This window comes from Delphinus delphis, chromosome 11 (genome assembly GCF_949987515.2).
Source record: "Delphinus delphis chromosome 11, mDelDel1.2, whole genome shotgun sequence".
In the NCBI taxonomy this organism is placed as follows: domain Eukaryota; kingdom Metazoa; phylum Chordata; class Mammalia; order Artiodactyla; family Delphinidae; genus Delphinus; species Delphinus delphis.
Window position 1 is genome coordinate 14778758 of NC_082693.1, and position 21038 is coordinate 14799795.

General features: G+C 36.3%; 1 protein-coding gene and 1 long non-coding RNA gene across 6 annotated transcripts in view; one reads left to right on the top strand and one right to left on the bottom strand.

The window, feature by feature from the left end:
• The window catches only part of PIK3C2G (phosphatidylinositol-4-phosphate 3-kinase catalytic subunit type 2 gamma), a 373466-nt gene that overhangs the window by 18178 nt on the left and 334250 nt on the right, over positions 1–21038 (top strand). The window lies entirely within an intron of this gene.
• On the bottom strand, positions 3896–20328 carry LOC132433525 (uncharacterized). Its single transcript, XR_009521158.1, has 3 exons — positions 18536–20328; positions 4345–4396; positions 3896–3992 (listed from the first exon to the last, which is right to left on the bottom strand). It is a non-coding gene; the product is annotated as an uncharacterized lncRNA (long non-coding RNA).

Below are 21038 nucleotides of genomic sequence, written 5' to 3' on the forward strand. Positions count from 1 at the left end.
CATTTACTGAATGCAATATTCTATATATGTTCATTACATCAAGCCTGTTAATTTTTTTCAGTTTTTTATATGCCTAATGATATTTTTGTCTAATTGATCTATAAATCATGTGGGATTTTTATTAAATCCTTCCATTATGAAGGTGGATTTGTCAGTTTCTCTTGTATTGATAGAACTGTAATGTGTTGTGTTATAAATTTTGAAGGAATTATTTTTAGTACATATCTGAGATATCCATCGGGTAAATTGAATCTTTTACTTCTTTAAAATGCTCCTCTTCACCTCCAGACATTTTTTTGGGGGGTGGGGTTGTTTGGTTGATTGATTTGTGGTTGTTTTTGCCGGTAAGCCTGTTTTAAATATAACCACACCAGGTTTCTGTTGTTGCTGTTCTTACTATTAATATTTGCCTGGGATATCTTTTTCCATCCTTTTAATTTTAAACAATACTTATCCTTGTGTTTCTGGTATGTCTCTTTGGTTTTTCCCCCCTTATAAAAACAATGTAACAATCCAGAGATTTTATATAATATATTCAGTCCATTTACATTTATGGATTTCTGAAATACACTTTTTCATTCCTACCATCTTAGAGAATGTTTATATTTGTACCATTTCCTATGTTTTACCTGTCACCATTGGACCCTCTTCCTAATTAATCAAGTGTTGTTGCTGGTTTTCTGGGGCTTTTTTCATTTGTTTTTCTCTTTCTACTTGTAGAAAGATACACCCTCTATTATCTTAGTGGTTATATCTAAAAATTTAACATGAATTCTTGAAAAGTCTAGTTATCTATATCTATACTTCCTCCTAGACAATACAAGCAACTTAAGAAATCTGGATCACCCGATCCCAATTTATATAGCCTTGTGGCCTAGTATTTAATTATATCTAATTTATTTTAATCTCTATATTTGAAATTATTACTATTTGTACAGCCAATATTAGTTTAGAATTATCAACATATTTACCACAATCTGTATTCACCATTCCTTTCTGAGAACATGATTTTATTTTGTTCTGCTTCTTGAAAGACAGGCTTACATTCCTCATCAGATTCCTCCCCCCCCATCATACTGGCTTTCTCTTTTGTTGTGATATTTTTGCTTAGTTCGCATTCTAATTACCTTCTTAAAATTGTGCATCTTTGAATAGGAGACAGAGATGATTCTGAGACAGCTACTTCTTGAAGGACTGTGTGTGAGGGAAACCAGGAAACTAGCTGTGTGAGCAGTTAGCCTGGATTCAGATCTGTGTTCTACACTTTCTTATTAACAATCTACCTCTTGGGTAGGCATCCTCTGGGACAGAAAGACATCTACCTGTCTCACAGTGAAGGTCAGAATGTCATGGTCAGATGGACCAAAGGCATTTGTTTGTCTTCAACTGCTTGAAATCAGTGTCACATTTTTCTCCTCTATCTTTTCAGACTAATATTCTCTAAAAGCATGCATGGTGGCGGGGGGAGGCACGGTCTGCACACTTGCTCACTCAGCAACCCTTGTCCTCATTACTTGGAGAATTCTCTTTCTTAGGGTCTTCAAGATGATGTTCTTCTCCCACAGTATTAATTCTATAAGCATCAGATAAGTTACTTCTTCATTCTGTGTATGTGCACGTGTGTGTGAGTCTATATGTTTGTGTATACACATACAAGCCTGTGTATTCTACCTTCAAGAAGAAAAAGGTGAGAAATGAGTGATATGTGTGTTTTCCTTTGATCTATTCTCTCACCATTTGGGCTCTGTTTGAACCCCCTCAGATGTACCTTGACTATTTTCTAGCTTCTAAGGAGCTTTCAATTTATCCAAGTTTAAGGAACTAAAATGGAATAATTCCATACACCCATACCTAGTTTCAGATTATCAAAATACATTATTACATACACATATGTGCATGCATACATGACCATGCATGCTCGCATACGTGTGCTCACACGTGTGCGTGCGCGCACACACACACACATCCTTAGCAAAATCTTCTGTCAGGAGGTTTCTTCATCTTTGTCTCAAACTTATGGTGATTTTTATATAAGAATTCTGTACGCTCTTCAATGCAATTCACCATTATTAGCCACATCCTGCTACTACTTTATAGCTCATTATTTTCACTTGGTTGGTGCTCAGACTTGAAGAAGGAAAAAAAGCATCTTTCTCTAACATGCATATAACATTCAAAATTACCTGCCTATATGGTCTTTAATACTTTCAGCACCATCCACAGACATATCGCCAGTATCTACCGTGGTGACTGATCTAGTAGAATATGTATTCAATAAATTTTTATTTTGTGAATAAAAGGACACAAACTGTGATTGCCCCAAAAAAGCAGAACACACACACAGAGGCACATCTACATGTGGAATAACTCCTACGGAACACCTACTGAACCCTGGCAGAAGACCTCAGAGTTCCCAAAGGCAAGAAACTCCCCACATACCTGGGTAGGGCAAAAGAAAAAAGAAAAACCAGAGACAAAAGAATTGGGACAGGACCTGGACCTCTGGGTGAAGGAGGAAAAGTTTCTACACACTAGGAAGCCCCTTCACTGGCGGACGGGGGCGCGGGTTGAGGGGAAGTTTTGGAGTCACGGAGGAGAGCGCAGCAACAGGGATGCAGAGGGCAAAGCGGAGAGATTCCCACACAGAGGATCACTGCCGACCAGCCCTCACCAGCCCAAGAGGCTTGTCTGCTCACCTGCCGGGGCGGGTGGGGGCTGGGAGCTAAGGCTCGGGCTTCAGAGGTCAGACTCCAGGGAGAGGATTGGGGTTGTCTGCGTGAACACAGCCTGAAGGGGGCTAGTGTGCCACAGCTAGCCAGTAGGGAGTCCGGGAAAAATTCTGGACCTACCTAAGAGGCAAGAGACCATTGTTTCACAGTGCACTAGGAGAGAGGATTCAGAGCACCGCCTAAATGAGCTCCAGAGATGGGCGCGAGTCGCTGCTATCAGCGTGGACCCCAGAGACGGGCATGAAACCCTAAGGCTGCTGCTGCAGCCACCAAGAAGCCTGTGTGCAAGCACAAGTCACTATCCAAACCTCCCCTCCCCAGAGCCTGTGCAGCCTGTCACTGACAGGGTCCTGAGATCCAAGGACAACTTCCCCAGGAGAACACATGGCAAGCCTCAGGCTTGTTGCAACGTCATGTCAGCCTTTGCCGCCGCAGGCTCGCTCCATGTTCTGTACCCCTCCCTCCCCCCGCCTGAGTGAGCCAGAGCCCCCTATCAGAATCTATTTACCCCTGTCCTTTCTGGGTGGGGAACAGACGCCCTCAGGAGACCTACATGCAGAGGCAGGATGAAATCCAAAGCTGAACCCCAGGACCTGTGAGAACAAGGAAGAGAAAGGGAAATCTCTCCCAGAACCCTCAGAAGCAGCGGATTAAATCTCCACAACAACTTGAGGTTACCCTGCATCTGTGGAATGCCTGAATAGACAACGAATCATCCCAAAACTGAGGTGGTGGACTTTGGGAGCAACTGTAGATTTGAGATTTGCTTTCTGCATCTATTTTTGTTTCTGGTTTTATGTTTATCTTAGTTTAGTATTTAGAGCTTATTGTCATTGGTAGATTTCTTTACTGATTTGGTTGCTCTCTTTCTTTTTTTTTCTTTATATATATATATATATATTTATCCTTTTTCGCTTTTTGTGAGTGTGTATGTATATGCGTCTTTGTGTGATTTGTCTGTATACCTTTGCTTTTACCATTTTTTCTGGGTTCTGTCTGTCCATTTTATCTTTTTTTTTTTTTTTTTAGTATAGTTTTTAGTGCTTGTTAACACTGGTGGATTTGTTTTTGGATTGGTTATTCTCTTCTTTCTTTCTTTTTTATTACTCTTTTTTTTTTTACTTGTAATGATTTTTAAAATTTTTTTATTTTAATAAGAGTTTTATTTTATTTTGTTTTATTTCTTTTGTTTTTCCTCCCTTTTCTTCTGAGCCATGTGGCTGACAGGCTCTTGGTACTCCAGCCGGGGGTCAGGCATGAGCTCTGAGGAGGAAGAACAGAGTTCAGGGCATTAAACCACCAGAGACCTCCCACCCCACGTAATATCAAATGGCGAAATCTCCCAGAGATCTCCATCTCAACAGTAAGCCCCAGCTCCACTCAATGACCAGCAAGCTACAGTGCTGGACACCTGATGCCAAACAACTAGCAAAACAGGAACACAACCCCACCCATTAGCAAAAGGCTGCCAAAAAGCATAATAAGGTCACAGACACCCAAAAACACGCCACCACATGCAGTCCTGCCCACCAGAAAGACAAGATCCAGCCTCATCCACAAGAACACAGGCATCAGTGCCCTCCACCATGAAGCCTACACAAGCCACTGAACCAACCTTAGCCACTGGGGGCAGACACCAACAACAACAGGAACCACGAACCTGCAGCCTGTGAAAAGGAGACACCAAACACAGTAAGTTAAGCAAAATTAGAAGACAGAGAAATACAAAACAGATGAAGGAACAAGGTAAAAACCCAGCAGACCAAACAAATGAAGAGGAAATAGGCAGTCTACCTGAAAAAAAATTCAGAATAATGATAGTAAAGATGATCCAAAATCTTGTAAATACAATGAAGAACATACAAGAAATGTTGAACAAGGACCTAGAAGAACAAAAGAGGAAACAAACAATGATGAACAGCACAATAAATGAAATTAAAAATTCTCTAGAAGGAATCATCAGTAGAATAACTGAGGCAGAAGAACGGCTAAGTGACCTGGAAGATAAAACAGTGGAAATAATTACCTCAGAGCAGGATAAATTAAAAAGAAGGAAGAGAAATGAGGACAGTCTCAGAAACCTCTGGGAAAACATTAAATGCACCAAAATTCAAATTATAGGGGTCCCAGAAGAAGAAGAGAAAAAGAAACGGTCTGAGAAAATATTTGAAGAGATTATATTGAAAACATCCCGAACATGAGAAAGGAAATAGTCAATCAAGTCCAGGAAGTACAGAGACTCCCACACAAGATAAATCCAAGGAGAAAAACGCCAAGACACATATTAATCAAACTATCAAAAATTAAATACAAAGAAAAAATATAAAAAGCAGCAAGGGAAAAGCAACAGACAACATACAAGGGAATCCCCATAAGGTTAACAGCTGATCTTTCAGCAGAAACTCTGCAAGCCAGAAGGGAGTAGCAGGACATATTTAAACTGATGAAAGGGAAAAACCTACAACCAAGATTACTCTAACCAGCAAGGATATCATTCAGATTTGACAGAGAAATTAACCTTTACAGACAAGCAAAAGCTAAGAGAATTCAGCACCACCAAACCAGCTTTAAAACACATGCTAAAGGACCATCTCTAGGCAGGAAACACAAGAGAAGGAAAAGACCTACAATACAAACACAAAACAATTAAGAAAATGGTAATAGGCACATACATATCGATAACTACCTTAAATGTAAATGGATTAAATGTTCCAACTAAAAGACACAGACTGGCTGAATGGATACAAAAACAAGACGTGTATATGCTATCTACAAGAGACCCACTTCAGACCTAGGGACACATACAGACTGAAAGTGAGGGGATGGAAAAAGATATTCCATGCAAATGGAAATGAAAAGAAAGCTGGAGTAGCAATTCTCATATCAGAACAAACAGAATTTAAAATAAAGAGTATTACAAGAGACAAAGAAGGACACTGCATAATGATCAAGGGATCAATCCAAGAAGAAGATATAACAATTGTAAATATTTATGCACCTACCATAGGAGCACGTCAATACATAAGGCAAAGCTAACAGCCATGAAAGGGGAAATCAACAGTAACACAATCATAGTAGGGGACTTTAACACCCCACTTTCACCAATGAACAGATCATCCAAAATGAACATAAATAGGGAAATACAAGCTTTAAATGATACATTAAACAAGATGGACTTAATTGATATTAATACAACATTCCATCCAAAAACAACAGGATACACGTTCTTCTCAAGTGCTCATGGAACATTCTATAAGATAGATTGTATCTTGGGTCACAAATCAAGCCTTGGTAAATTAAAGAAAACTGAAATCATATTAAGTATCTTTTCCAACCACAACACTACAAGACTAGATATCAATTACACGAAAAAATCTGTAAAAACTACAAACACATAGAGGCTAAACAATACACTACTAAATAACCAAGAGATCACTGAAGAAATCAAAGAGGAAATCAAAAAATACCTACAAACAAATGACAATGAAAACACGATGACCCAAAACCTTTGAGATGCAGCAAAAGCAGGTCTAAGAGGGAAGTTTATAGCAATACAATACTACCTCAAGAAACAAGAAACGTCTCAAATAAACAACCTAACCTTACACCTAAAGCAATTAGAGAAAGAAGAAGAAAGAAACCCCGAAGTTAGCAGAAGGAAAGAAATCATAGAGATCAGATCAGAAATAAATGATAAAGAAATGAAGGAAATAAGAGTGAAGATCAATAGAACTAAAAGCTGGTTCTTTGAGAAGATAAACGAAATTGATAAACCATTAGCTAGACTCATCAAGTAAAAACGGGAGAAGACTTAAATCAACAGAATTAGAAATGAAAAAGGAGAAGTAACAACTGACACTGCAGAAATACAAAGGATCATGAGAGATTACTACAAGCAACTATATGCCGATAAAATGGACAACCTGGAAGAAATGTACAAATTTTTAGAAAAGCACAAATTTCTGAGACTGAACCAGGAAGAAATACAAAATATAAACAGACCAATCACAAGCACTGAAATTGAAACTGTGATTAAAATCTTCCAACAAACAAAAGCCCAGGACCAGATGGCTTCACAGGTGAATTCTAACAAACATTTAGAGAAAAGCTGGCACCTATCCTTCTCAAACTCTTCCAAAATATAGCAGAGGGAGGAACACTCCCAAACTCATTCTACAAGGCCACCATCACCATGATACCAAAACCAGACAAAGATGTCACAAAAAGAAAACTACAGGCCAATATCACTGATGAGCATAGATGCAAAAATCCTCATCAAAATACTAGCAACCAGAATCCAACAGCACATTAAAATGATCATACACCATGATCAAGTGGTGTTTATGCCAGGTATGCAAGGATTCTTTAATATATGCAAATCAATCAATGTGATATACCATGTTATCAAATTGGAGAAAAACCATATGATCACCTCAATAGATGCAAGGAAAGCTTTCAAAAAAATTCAACACCCGTTTATGATAAAAACCCTCCAGAAAGTAGGCATAGAGGGAACTTACCTCAACATAATAAAGGCCATATATGACAAACACATGGCCAACATCGTTCTCAAAGGTGAAAAACTGAAACCATTTCCACTAAGATCAGGAACAAGACAAGGTTGCCCACTCTCACCACTATTATTCAACATAGTTTTGAAAGTTTTAGCTGCAGCAATCAGAGAAGAAAAAGAAAAAAAAAAATCCAAATTGGAAAAGAAGAAATAAGACTGTCACTATTTGCAGATGATATGATACTATACATAAAGAATCCTAAAGATGCTACCCGAAAACTACTAGAGCTAATCAATGAATTTGGTAGAGTAGCAGGATACAAAATTAATGCAGAGAAATCTCTTGCATTCCTATACACTAATGATGAAAAATCTGAAAGAGAAATTAAGGAAAAACTCCCATTTACCACTGCAACAAAAAGAATAAAACACCTCCTAATACACTTACCTAAAGAGACAAAAGACCAGTATTCAGCAAACTATAAGACACTGATGAAAGAAAGTAAAGATGATACAAACAGATGGAGAGATGCACCATGTTCTTGGATTGGAAGAATCAACATTGTGAAAATGTCTATACCGCCCAAAGCAATCTCCAGATTCAATGTAATCCCTATCAAACTACCAATGGCATTTTTCACAGAACTAGAATGAAAAATTTCACAATTTGTATAGAAACACAGAAGATCCCGAATAGCCAAAGCAATCTTGAGAAAGAAAAATGGAGCTGGAGGAATAAGGCGCCAGGACTTCAGACTATACTACAAAGTTACAGTAATCAAGACAGTATGGTACTGGCACAAAAACAGAAATATAGATCAATGGAACAGGATAGAAAGCCCAGAGATAAACCCACACACATATGGTCACCTTATTTTTGATAAAGGAAGCAAGAATATACAGTGGAGAAAAGTTAGCCTCTTCAATATGTGGTGCTGTGTAAACCGGACACCTATATGTTAAAGAATGGAATTAGAATGCTTCCTAACAGCATACACAAAAATAAACTGAAAACGGATTAAAGACCTAAATGTAAGGCCAGACACTATAAAACTCTTAGAGGAAAACATAGGTAGAATGCTCTATGACATAAATCACAGCAAGATCCTTTTTGACCCACCTCCTAGAGAAATGGAAATAAAACCAAAAATAAACAAATGGGACCTAGTGAAACTTAAAAGGTTCGCACTGCAAAGGAAACCATAAAAAAGACAAAAAGATAACCCTCAGAATAGGAGAAAATATATGCAAATGAAGCAACTGACAAAGGATTAATCTGCAAAATATACACGCAGCTCATGCAGCTCAATTAGAAAAAAAACAACCCAATCCAAAAATGGGCAGAGGACCTAAAGAGACATTTTTCCAAACATATTCAGATTGCCAACAAACACATGAAAGGATGCTCAACATCACTAATCATTAGAGAAATGCAAATCAAAACTACAATGAGGTATCACCTCACACCAGTCAGAATGGCCATCATCAAAAAATCTACAAACAATAAATGCTGGAAAGGGTGTGGAGAAAAGGGAACCCTCCTGCACTATTGGTGGGAATGTAAATTGATACAACCACTATGGAGAACAGTATGGAGGTTCCTTAAAAACCTAAAAATAGAACTACCATACGACCCAGCAATCCCACTACTGGGTATATACCCTGAGAAAACCATAATTCGAAAAGAGTCATGTACTACAGTGTTCACTGCAGCTCTATTTCCAATAGCCAGGATATGGAAGCAACCTAAGTGTCCATCGACAGATGAATGGATAAAGAAGGTGTGGCACATATATACAATGGAATATTACTCAGCCATAAAAGAAATGAAATTCAGTTATTTGTAGTGAGGTGGATGGACCTAGAGTCTGTCATACAAAGTGAAGTAAGTCAGAAAGAGAACAACAAATACCATATTCTAACACATATATATGGAATCTAAAACAAAAAAAAAATGGTTCTGAAGAACGTAGGGGCAGGACAGGAATAAAGACGCAGACATAGAGAACGGACTTGAGGACATGGGGAAGGGCAAGGGTAAGCTGAGACAAAGTGAGGGAGTGGCATGGACATATGTACACTACCAAATATAAAATAGATAGCCAGTGAGAAGCAGCCACATAGCACAGGGAGATCAGCTTGGTGCTTTGTGTCCACCTAGAGGGGTGGGATAGGGAGGGTGGGAGGGAGTCATAAGAGGGAGGAGATATGGGGATATATGTATATGTATAGCTGATTCACTATGTTATACAGCAGAAACTAACACACCACTGTAAAGCAATTATACTCCAATAAAGTTGTTAAAAAAAAGTATACACACAACATACTTCTATTTAACACATAAATGTCCACATCTACTATAACATCTCTAGAAATTGCCATAAGATCATCTTGATGTTTTTTACCCTATATTCTGTTTTCTGATACTAGATACTTACATTACCTATTCTGCTTCATTGGGGGTGTGTGTGTGAGTGTGTGTTTCTGTGCTTGAGTTATATGCTTGGCAACACTTTTCTCTTAACTTTGATACTTTTCATGTTTCTGTTACAAAAACCACACAACTAAAAATTACATATTTGGATCATGTTTTTTATTCCAATTAACTATTTATACTACTGCTATTAGAAATGCCACTGATCTTACTTGCCTCATTCTGGTTTTTATTCTTAATACATACTTTTCCCATTTTCCTGATGAGTATAATGCAAATGTTACCAAATTTTGATTCTTCTGGTGGTTTGGAAGTTATACACACTGTTCTTCTTCAACTAATATGTCTCTGTGACACATTACAATTATATATTTGTACAAATAATTATATATGAATTAATTTTTTCTTAATCACTGTTGAAAAGGAAATAGCATACTTCAATCCCCTTTCTCCTTTTAAGGCAGAAAATTTAGCATGCCTTTCAGTTTTGGAATGGTCTATGATTTCTCATCTAGCTTATTAATACCAAACAATTTTTGCAGTTATTATATTTAAAATTATGTTTTTAATAATTATTTAGACTAAGTCAACATTAGGTGATTTATTAAAAATTTTAATAGATCTTTATTGGAGTATAATTGCTTCACAATACTGTTTTAGTTTCTATTGCACAACACAAAGAATCAGCCATATGCATACACATGTCCCCATATCCCCTCCCTCTTGAGCTTCCCTCCCATCCTCCCTATCCCATCCCTCTAGGTCATCGCAAAGTATCAAGCCAATCTCCCAGTACTAATATCTACTCTTAGGTCCCTAATCTTGAGTTCTTATTTTTGATTAAAAGTTTGTCAACCGGTGCACCTTTTCCATTAGAAGGGTACAAAGATTTCTGAGCACTTATATACATGCAAATATGTTTTAGCTGTTTTCACATATAAATGGCAAACTGAATGACTGACATAAAACATATTTACTCTCGAAACTATGTAGCTACTGTCCCCTTGTCCTGGGACAGTTAGTGTTTAAAGGTAAAGTCTATGTCCAGACTAACTTTCCTTTATTTATTTTTTCCCTCCTCTTCCCCTCCTCCTTTAAAAAGTTTACATACTTTACATATTTCCTTAATTTTTCCTGGTTGTATGTGTGTCATATATGTATTCAGGTTTGATATGCATATGCAGAGCTTTATTCAGCCCAGTTAGATTTTTTGGGCAATCTTCAATATTACCTCTGTTTCATTTCAATAATATGATGTCAGATGTCCTTTCTTTGACTTCTGCAATTTCAAGAGTACCTCTCATTCATTTCTATCACTAGTTCCTTTTCCTCTGTATTCATAGAGTGGTTCTCAATGTTCATCTCAAAATTTCATTTTCTGCTTTGTCAATTCTGCTTTTAATGAATATTTTAAATGTGTCACTGAATTTTTAGTTTCTTTACATCTTAGTAGCTCATTAAGCCCCATTTTTATTAACATATCCCTTTTATCCATTTCCTCCATATCTTTAGTCTTCATTTTATTGTTATATTATTTCAAATTTTATTTTTATATCTTATTTCACTGAACACATTTCTTAATTTTATAAAAACAAAAATGCTTATGTTTTTATAAAATCTACTTAGGTGTACTATAGCATATATTTTTCAAAAACGCCTTGTGTCTTGTCAGTTATTTTACTTCTTGCAGAATATTTTCACATCTCTAATTTGATTTTTTTCCAACTACTCATCCTTTAGGAATGAAGATTCTCTCCACTGATTACTCAAAAATAACATTTGTAGTTTCTTCTGGTTACTCTCGTTTTCCTGGTTGCTGTTAAAACACGTTTCTCAGATTTTTAGCTAGAGCAATGGTAAATGTGAACAGACTTAGTCTAATTACTGGTCACTGGCAGTCACTTAATTTCTCTAAATTCTGTACTTCACCAGTCTTGCTTCTGCAGTCTAGTTGACTACTTTAAGAAGGTAAGCATTTTTCTAGGTAATTCTAAACAATGTATAGTTATTTTGCCAGAAGTGGTCTACCTTTGTACTTTCTTACGGCACTTCCTTTTTTCACATTCTCAGATGGAGCAAACCAAATGCCTAGCCACTGAAGTCTCTGAATATTTTGCATTAATACAAATTTTTGTCTTAGAAAACATGTAGAAAGGGAGATGGTAAAGTGGCCCTGCCTGTAGATACCCTTCTTTGGGTGGTGGGGAGAGTTGATCCGATTCTAGATCTCCGAGTCAGGCAGTAGCAAGGAAATTGGTCATCTTCTTAACACTGTTCAGACTGGTAGATTTATTCTCCTTCAGATAATAAAGCAAGTCATACCCTTAAGATAATAAAGAAAGTGCCATCCAGTTTTTTTTTTTCTTTCTATTTCAGATTGATCTGCTTTGTCTTACATATGGTAAAAATTTGGGTAATCAAATGAATGGTTGCCAGTCTTTGTTGCTGGCAATGTTATACAATGAATAGACTTTTTCATTTTTTTAATATTTGGTTAATTTTTTAAGTCACACACTACCAGCCAGATTCCATTTAAAGAAAGTCAACTGGACTGATTTTAAAAACCTCAATTTATTTTATTATTATCATTATTCTAAGATTAGGGAACTGAACTCATTTACTAAGCTCACAGTCTGTCAACCAGCTTTCTTTTTCCACAATTTACAAGCTTTTTCAGGTTGTTTTAAAGTTTTCTGATTTTGCCTGTTTTTTTCATTCAGCCTTTACACACTAATTCATTTAATTCTTATACAATGTTGATTTTTAGATGCATTCCTATTGTTGTAGCTCTTATCCAGTGAATCATATGATGTACACCTTTCAGATGTATGTTTTATTTATTTTCTAAATTGAAGTACAGTTGATTTACAATGTTGTATTAGTTTCAGGTGTACAGCAAAGTGATTCAGTTATACACACATATATCTATATTCTTTTTCATTATAGATTATTACAAGATATTGAATATAGTTCCCTGTGCTATACAGTAGGTCTTTGTTTATCTATATTATATACAGTAGTGTGTTTATGCTAATCCCAAACTCCTGATTTATCCCTCCTCCCCTTTCCCCTTTGGTAACTATGAATTTGTTTTCTATGTCTGTGAGTCTGTTTCTGTTTTGTAAATAAGTTCATTTGTATCATTTTTTTAGATTCCACATATAAGTAATATCATGTGATTTGTCTTTGGCTGACTTACTTCACTTAGTATGATAATCTCTAGGTCCATCTACATTACTGCAGATAGCTTTATTTCATTTTTATGGTTGAGTAATATTACTTTGTGTGTGTGTATACACACACACACACACCACATTTTCTTTACCCATTCATCTGTCGATTGACACTTAGGTTGCTTCCATGTCTTGCCTGTTGTAAATAGTGCTGCTATGAACGCTGGGGGGCCTGTATCTTTTCCAATTAAGAGTTTTTAGCTTTTCTGGATATATATCCAGGAGTGGGATTGCTGGATCATATGGTATCTTAATTTTTAGTTTAGTTTTTTTTTTTTGCGGTACGCGGGCCTCTCACTGTTGTGGCCCCTCCCATTGCGGAGCACAGGGCTCTGGACGCGCAGGCTCAGCGGCCATGGCTCATGGGCCCAGCCGCTCCACGGCATGTGGGATCGTCCCAGACCGGGGCACGAACCCGTGTCCCCTGCATTGGCAGGCGGACTCTCAACCACTGCGTCACCAGGGAAGCCCCATGTATGGAAAATTTTGTAAATTATATTAGTATAAAACAATGAAGAGTCTCATATTCTAAACAGGTAACTTTGATATGCTTCAAGTTATTTACTAAAAACATACTAATATTTGCTGTTATTTTAAAAAATTAAATATTTAAATTAAACATAATTTTAAGAACTAGAGCTGAACTGATTAATGTTTTGTATTCCATATCTGCTCAAAGTAAAAGGAGTGACAAAAATACCAACTTGTAAAATGTGCAGTGGGAAGTGTTTTTCCAGTTGAGATTTAATCTATGCAAGATGCATTGTTGATTTCTTTAGCCCTCTTCACTTCCTTTTCCAAAAGGGAACCCTGGCTCTCCAAGGACTCTGCTTCTTTGTAGCTCTCCTGTGGAAGCTGTTCATTCTCCCATGCCCCTCATACCAAGGAACAGGAGGCAAGGACAACCAGGGTCCAATAACATCTTGCTCTCCTAACGGTGTCCCTTCTACTTACTGACATCCTCTGACCTTGTTCCTCCACATCCATTAAGGACTTTTGCTCCTAGTTACACCTGGTTCAGCATCTTCATTTCACATTCCAACTCCAGGTCTCCCAGAGAACTTCAAGTTCTCCATTATTTTTCCTTTTAGTAATACAACATCTGTCTTTCTTCCGGTCTCCTGGCAACATAATAAGGAACTACATTTCCCAGCCTTCCTTACAGTTATATATTCAGGCCAATGTATGTGAGCAGAAGTGATATGTGCAACTTCATAATCAGATTCTTGAAAGGAAGCCACTTGCCTTTCACTTCTTTTCCTCTTACCAGGACCAGAAGTGGACAAAGTGAAGTGATAGTGGCTTATAGTTCCTTTTCCTACCTTTCAGGTTATTTTGTACTTTTTCTTTTTAGATTCATTCATTAAATATTGGTTTTCTCCCACACTGGGATTCAAGTGGGATTCACTGGATAGCAAGAAATCAAGCTATCTATTCCTTTTAAAAAATTTTATATTACCAACTACATAAAACAAATGTATAGCTTAATGTACTATTATAAATTGAACAACCTTCTAACCACCCTCCATGTCAAGAGATAAACCTTTCCTGCCATCCAAAAGCCCTCCATTCACCCCTTACCATACCTTTCCTCTCCCCAAGAACAACAGCTCTTCTGATGTCTCTTCTGTACTTTTCTATATAGTTTCATCATTCAAGTGTGTATCCCTAAGTGCATGGCTTTGTTTTACCTTCTTTTTTGTGGTGAGGCGGGGTGTAGGTGTGGGGTTTTACAGTCTTTTTCAATTGATGTATTTCATCCCCCTTTCTTTTTTTTTCCCTTCTAATTCATTTGTTGAAGAAGCCAGCTTATTTTTCTATATCAATTTCCATCCTGATTTAGTTTAACATGTCTCCTCTACCCTGTGTTTCTTGTGCATGGTGATTAGATCTAGAAGCTTAATCAGATAGATTAAGGTTAGATTTTCTGGCAAGACTTCTTCATGGTAGTTTTGAATTCTTTACCAGAAAGCACAAAATGCTGGCTGCTCCACTTTTTGTGATGTTAGCAACCACCAATGCTTTATGCCTAGATTTTATAATTCATGACTTACTGTAAAATATTGATAACCCAACTTCATCATTCTTTCTTTACTTATGTTTTGCAATACTTGTACAAAGAGAAACTTTGCCTCATCTATTACTTAGTTATCCAGTGTTCATTTCATATAAAAAAGACAAAACATGTTTTATTGTGTATTTTATTAACCCTGTGCTGTACAAAGGCAATTAATTAATTGTATGTGTGTATGTGTATCATTATGAGTTCATGCACTTAACATGTTTGATATGTTTTCATCCATTTCAGTTTATTATACTTTTAGGCCAATGTGAGCCTTTTCAAGCTGGTGCTCAACTTGTATTGGTGCATCCTTGTATTCTGTAATAGCTTCCTTATTAACTAAAATAATAGGATATCATATGCTCATCTTACGTTAGCTGTCTTTTTCTCAAAATCAGGTGGTACTCCAAGTAGGCTTCTTTCTTTTAGGAGGAAGTGGTATTTCAAACAGTCTGGATGGTAGGGATGTTCACTGCTATTAAGATAGGCATTATTTCTAGGCCTTTCCAAGGAAAAAAGCTATGGATAGATAATTATAGATTTTTTTTAAAACCTGATGAGTTTGTTCTGATACTTTCAGGTATAATTTTATACTACTAAGATTACTGGTTCTTAAGGGCACTGGGAATGCCAGAATTATTCATTTGTTTTACCTAGCATTACATACAAGTATTCTAAGGATAACAATTCTAACACAATCACCCATATGATTAATAAAAAGTTTTCAAAAAATGTGTATATGTTCTCTTCATTTCCCCTGCCTTTTATTAAAGCTGAACCCTATCTACATTTTCAGTGCAGACAGCCATATTAAACTGTCTCCATATCCCTCATCTATTTGAGTTCTTCAAGAAAATATGTATATATTCAATACCCATCGATAGTCTTAATGTTGATGTATCTCTGTCATTTTGATTATCTGAAGTTTATTCTCCAGTAGCTGATTAATCAATAGTCCATAAAAACAATATTCCCTAAGTTGTTGTGTGGCCATGGCAGTTTGAGGAATTTTAATTTGGAAGTCAGTTTAAGTGAACACATATTCTTGGTTCACAATTTCTTTTCTTGTATATCTTAAATATATAACTCAATTTTCTTCCGGCACAAGGTGTTGCTGCCAAAAAATTTGATGATAATTCTCTTTTCCATTTGGTTACAAGACTATGTTAGTCTTTTCACTACTCTAACTCAGCAGCTAGTACTCTGTTCCCAACAGAGTACCTTTTCACATCTTCACCTTTCTACCATCTTCTTCATCTTTCTTCTTCTGAATTACACAGTTTCTTTATCCCATTTTTCCTATTCTTGTTTTTCTTTCTTCTTATTTTTCTCCTTGACTTTTCACAAGTAATAGTCTCTGTCTGGAAAACAAAGGACCTCCTCTTCCTTGTCCCAAACCTGTCTGGAAAACTGCTACTCTTCCTTCCATCAGTTTAGGAATCTTCTCTTCCTGAAACCTTACCCAACTCACTTTGATAAATTGCAATTGTCTTTTCCTAATACTATTGCTTAAAGGTTTAATGTAAAGGATTCCTCTGAAAACCAAATAAGTTATTGAAAATAACTCTCTAACTTACCCATTCATTACTAATAGAAAATTCAATAACAGAGACTTAAATAGGGGATGGGGACCTAAATATTGGTTGCAGTAGAAAAAGAAAACAGCAGCCACTACTGCTTCGATCACATAAAAATTCTCATAGTGCTGATTTTTCAGAATAGATTTGTCTCATAATAGGTGAAGCACTGTTGGTTCTTCCCAAATACCACTAGGCTGCATTTATGGAGCCCCCAGGATTGGGTCTGAGGACCTCCTCCCTTAAGAGTTGATGTCATATTCCTTGACTGTCCGTGTCCTCCCCTGAAACAGGTTTCATTCCCACTAGATCATTTCCCCCAAAGTTGTTACATCAGAGCTGGAGGCTGACTTTCCATTGTCATATTTACTCCTAAGACACATTCAGAGGAACTGAATGAATTACTGTTTCAACTGCTTTATCATGTTTGGGGCTGAAAATTTAAGAATACTTAGGAATCAAAGTATTCTTGAAACCAGGTCTCAATGACCTGCATAAAATTATCTCTGATATACTGCATATTCTAAACAAGAACATACCCAATACATAAACCTTAAATATGTCCTTCATGAATTTTACTTCTGCTTTCTCTAAGGCAAAATAATCTTAACAATGTTCTATATGAAATTCCCCCAAACAAAATGAAGACTGCATCTGTTAAAGTCATTGTCATATAATACCGTATTATAAATTTATGTCTGTGAGGTACTTGAGGGCAACAGCTGCGCTTTATCATTTTTATATTCCCAGTGCTTTGCACAGTACTTGACACAAAATCTTTTAAAACAGGTACTGAATAAATAAATGTGCAAATGAGTAAATAGAGGTATGAATAAATGAATTGATGTATTCAAGTCAATATCTCTCAAACATAAGCATAAGTGACAGCTTCAAATTTTCCATATACCAAGAGCTTTAGGCAGTCTAATAGGAAGTGAGTCTTCTATAGGATTATACATGACTAAGAAAATGTCAATTGTTCACACAAAAAGGCACCTGATAAAGACTCCTTGGAAATTAATGTTTTTCCCAAGCATCTCTTGTTTGCACCTAGGTGAAAATAATTAGAGATCATGAAAATAATATGTTTACCTTACCACTCATTTCCAAATTAGAAATGGAAAAAGTAAGCTAGTGTAAATTTTATACATAATATAGATTAATTATATATACATTTCATTAAATTATATAAACACTATATATATATATTTATATATATATAGTTGCGCTCTTCTCTGTATTCATTCAGCAAATTGATCTGAAAAAGATCATACTTATGTCCATCTAAAATATGAGTGTCTGCATGATATATAAAATTGGCTCAGAAGATGGGGAGATGGGAATTTCATGCCATGTGTCCAACTCAGAGTCTTCTCAGGACCCAGCTTAGCTGCTATAGATATATAGACTTACCCTCCACCTTACCAAAATACAGATGGTTTAGTTTGATTAGACTGTGACATGGCATATGTTGGCATGATCTTTATCTCCCATGACATTAATATATATTGTAAAAATTGGTCAGTTTTCAATGCCTACAACTTGTTATCTGAAGAAAAAGATCATTTTTCTTCAATCTCATAATTTATTCCTTTCACACTCTTCTCATCTCGCCCCTGCAGATATACTTATTCAGTAATGTAGCCAGGACTTTTTGGATCAAGAACAGACATTTTCAGAAAAGTTCTTTGTTCTTTTGTAAAATAAACATTTTTTGTTCCCATTCTGAACACTGGGGCTATTTGAATGATATTTGCAACTTAGTAGAATTAGAAAGTGGAAGCAGCTGGCAGGGGCTGCCCTTTCTCTGATAGGTACCCAAATTTTGTCTCTACTTTTTCTTTGAAGACAATTGAGCAATTAACCCTCAATAAAAACAGATCTTTTGAAAGCCGAACTGAATAGAAAGTTATAAGCTATTGCAGAATACTAAGTTGTCATTACTAACACCTTTTAAACATCCCTGTTCGAATTTAGCTGAACTTACCAACAAAGAATGGAGGAGTGTTTTTCTGTGGTCTGCTATCCTTCTACTAGTCCCTGATTTTCCAGTCCATTCAGGAAGCAGATTCCAGTTTTCATGTTGTATTGATTTTTTATTGCCACTGTAACAAATGATCGCAAACTTAGTTACTTAAAATAACACAAATTATTATCGTATAATTCTGTCGGCCAGAAATACAACACAAGTCTCACTGTGCTAAAATCAAGGGCTGTGTTCCTTTCTCGATGCTTCTAGGGGGAAATCCATTCCCTTGCCCTTTCTAGCTTCTAGAGGCTGCTCACGTTCCTTGGCTCATGGCCCCTTTTTGCATCTTCAAAGCCAGTAAAAGCAGGTTGAGTCCTCCCTGAATACCTCTCTGACCTCTTCTGCCTCCTTTTCTAGTTTTAAGGATCCTTGTGATTATACTGAGCCTATTCAAATAATTTCTTATTTTAAGGTAAGTTGACTAGGAAACTTAATTCCATTTACAACCTCAATTCTTCTTTGTCACTTAAATCTAACATAGTCACAGGTTCCAAGGATTAAGATATGGGAATATTTGCAGGGGGGCATTACTCTGCTTACCACACAGATTTTTTTCTATAGTTTTGCAGAGTCTTATTTAAATCAGGAACCAATAGCCATGCCCTCTCAAGTATGACATATTTGCTACCATGTTGTATGTATAGTTCTGCCTCAAAGTCAAGGTATATGACTTTTACTATTTCATGCATTACTTCATAATGCAGTGCATACATTTACCAGTTAGCACTAAATCACATTTTTGTTTGCTTATAAACTAAGAAATAGTCTAGCTTCTAGATTGTGATGGTAAAGAGGAGACATAAAATTATTAGAAATCCCTTAAAATCACCAAATTTAATATTGAAAAAAATGAATCTGGATTGTTTTATTACATTTTCAATATGAATAAATATTTCTTATTCATTATAATGAGATTTTTTCAGACAGGCCTCTAACCCATTTCAAGTAACAGTGCTGCAAGAAATGCATAGAAAAATATTATTATTAATAAAAATTTTAAAGTTTTCAACTCTTTTCAGCAAAGATAGTTTGAGTTGAGTTAATGCTGTGTTTCAGTACCTAAATTCAGGCATGTTCTAGATGTCATATTAGTATGGCGTTATCACCCAAATGCTGTCTTTAATTCCTGTTTAAAACAAATCTGTGAACACAAACCCTCAGACCTTGGGTAACTTGATTCACCTTTCTGTGCCTCAGTTTCCTCATTTGTTAAATGGCAGTAATAATATCACAGGTTGAGATGATATGTTAATACATGTAAACATGTTCGTGTATATAAAGCAGTAGCTCAGAGCAAGTGCTCAAAAAATGTTAAGTATCATTATTATTAATAACAATAAGGTGGTATAGCTTAAGTGAATCTTTAATTTCAGCATTAGACCACTCATACTTCATTTAAAGACCTCCTTTATGGCTCTAGACAATTTTAAAACTAATTTAAAAACACTCAGTTCTCTTGAAACCACAAAAAATTTAAAAGTCAATATAATATAGCCATATGTACTGTATTTAAGCTAAGCCAGAGCAGGCTAGGCTAAGGAAGACTGGAACAGGATATTAACTACGGTCGTCAGAGTAAAGTCACACCTGCTGACAAATTCTGAGTTCCATGACAGAGATAGATGAAAGAGTATAATTTGCTATAAAGAAGCAGAGCTTTCACTACTAACGTGGAGGGGGAAAAATGGCAATTCCTGAAAAAGGGATTATGGCTAGATAATGTGTCTATGTGACCCATGTATTAGAATAGTTTGGAGTAACATTTTATACATTAATTTCCTAGTTAACACTTTTAAAAAAAATATCCTTAATGGAGTATAATTGCTTTATAATGGTGTGTTCGATTTTGCTTTATAATAAAGTGAATCAGCTATACATATAAATATATCCCCATATCTCCTCCTTCTTGCGTCTCCCTCCCACACTCCCTATCCCACCCCTCTAAGTGGTCACAAAGCACCGAGCTGATCTACCTGTGTTACGTGGCTGCTTCCCACTAGCTATCTATTTTACATTTGGTAGTGTATATATGTCTATGTCACTCTCTCACTTTGTCCCAGCTTACCCTTCCCCCTTAAGTCCATTCTCTTGTCTGCATCTTTATTTCTGTCCTGCCCCTAGGTCCTTCAGAACTTTTTTTTTTTTTAGATTCCATATATATATGTTAGCATACAGTATTTGCTTCTCTCTTTCTGACTTACTTCACTCTGTATGACAGACTCTAGGTCCATCAACCTCACCACAAATAACTCAATTTCATTTCTTTTTATGGCTGAGTAATATTCCATTGTATATATGTGCTACATCTTCTTTATCCATTCATCTGTCGATGGACACTTAGGTTGCTTCCATGTCCTGGCTACTGTAAATAGAGCTGCAATGAACATTGTGGTACATGCCTCTTTTTGAATTATGGTTTTCTTAGGGTATATGCCCAGTAATGGGATTGCTGGGTCATATG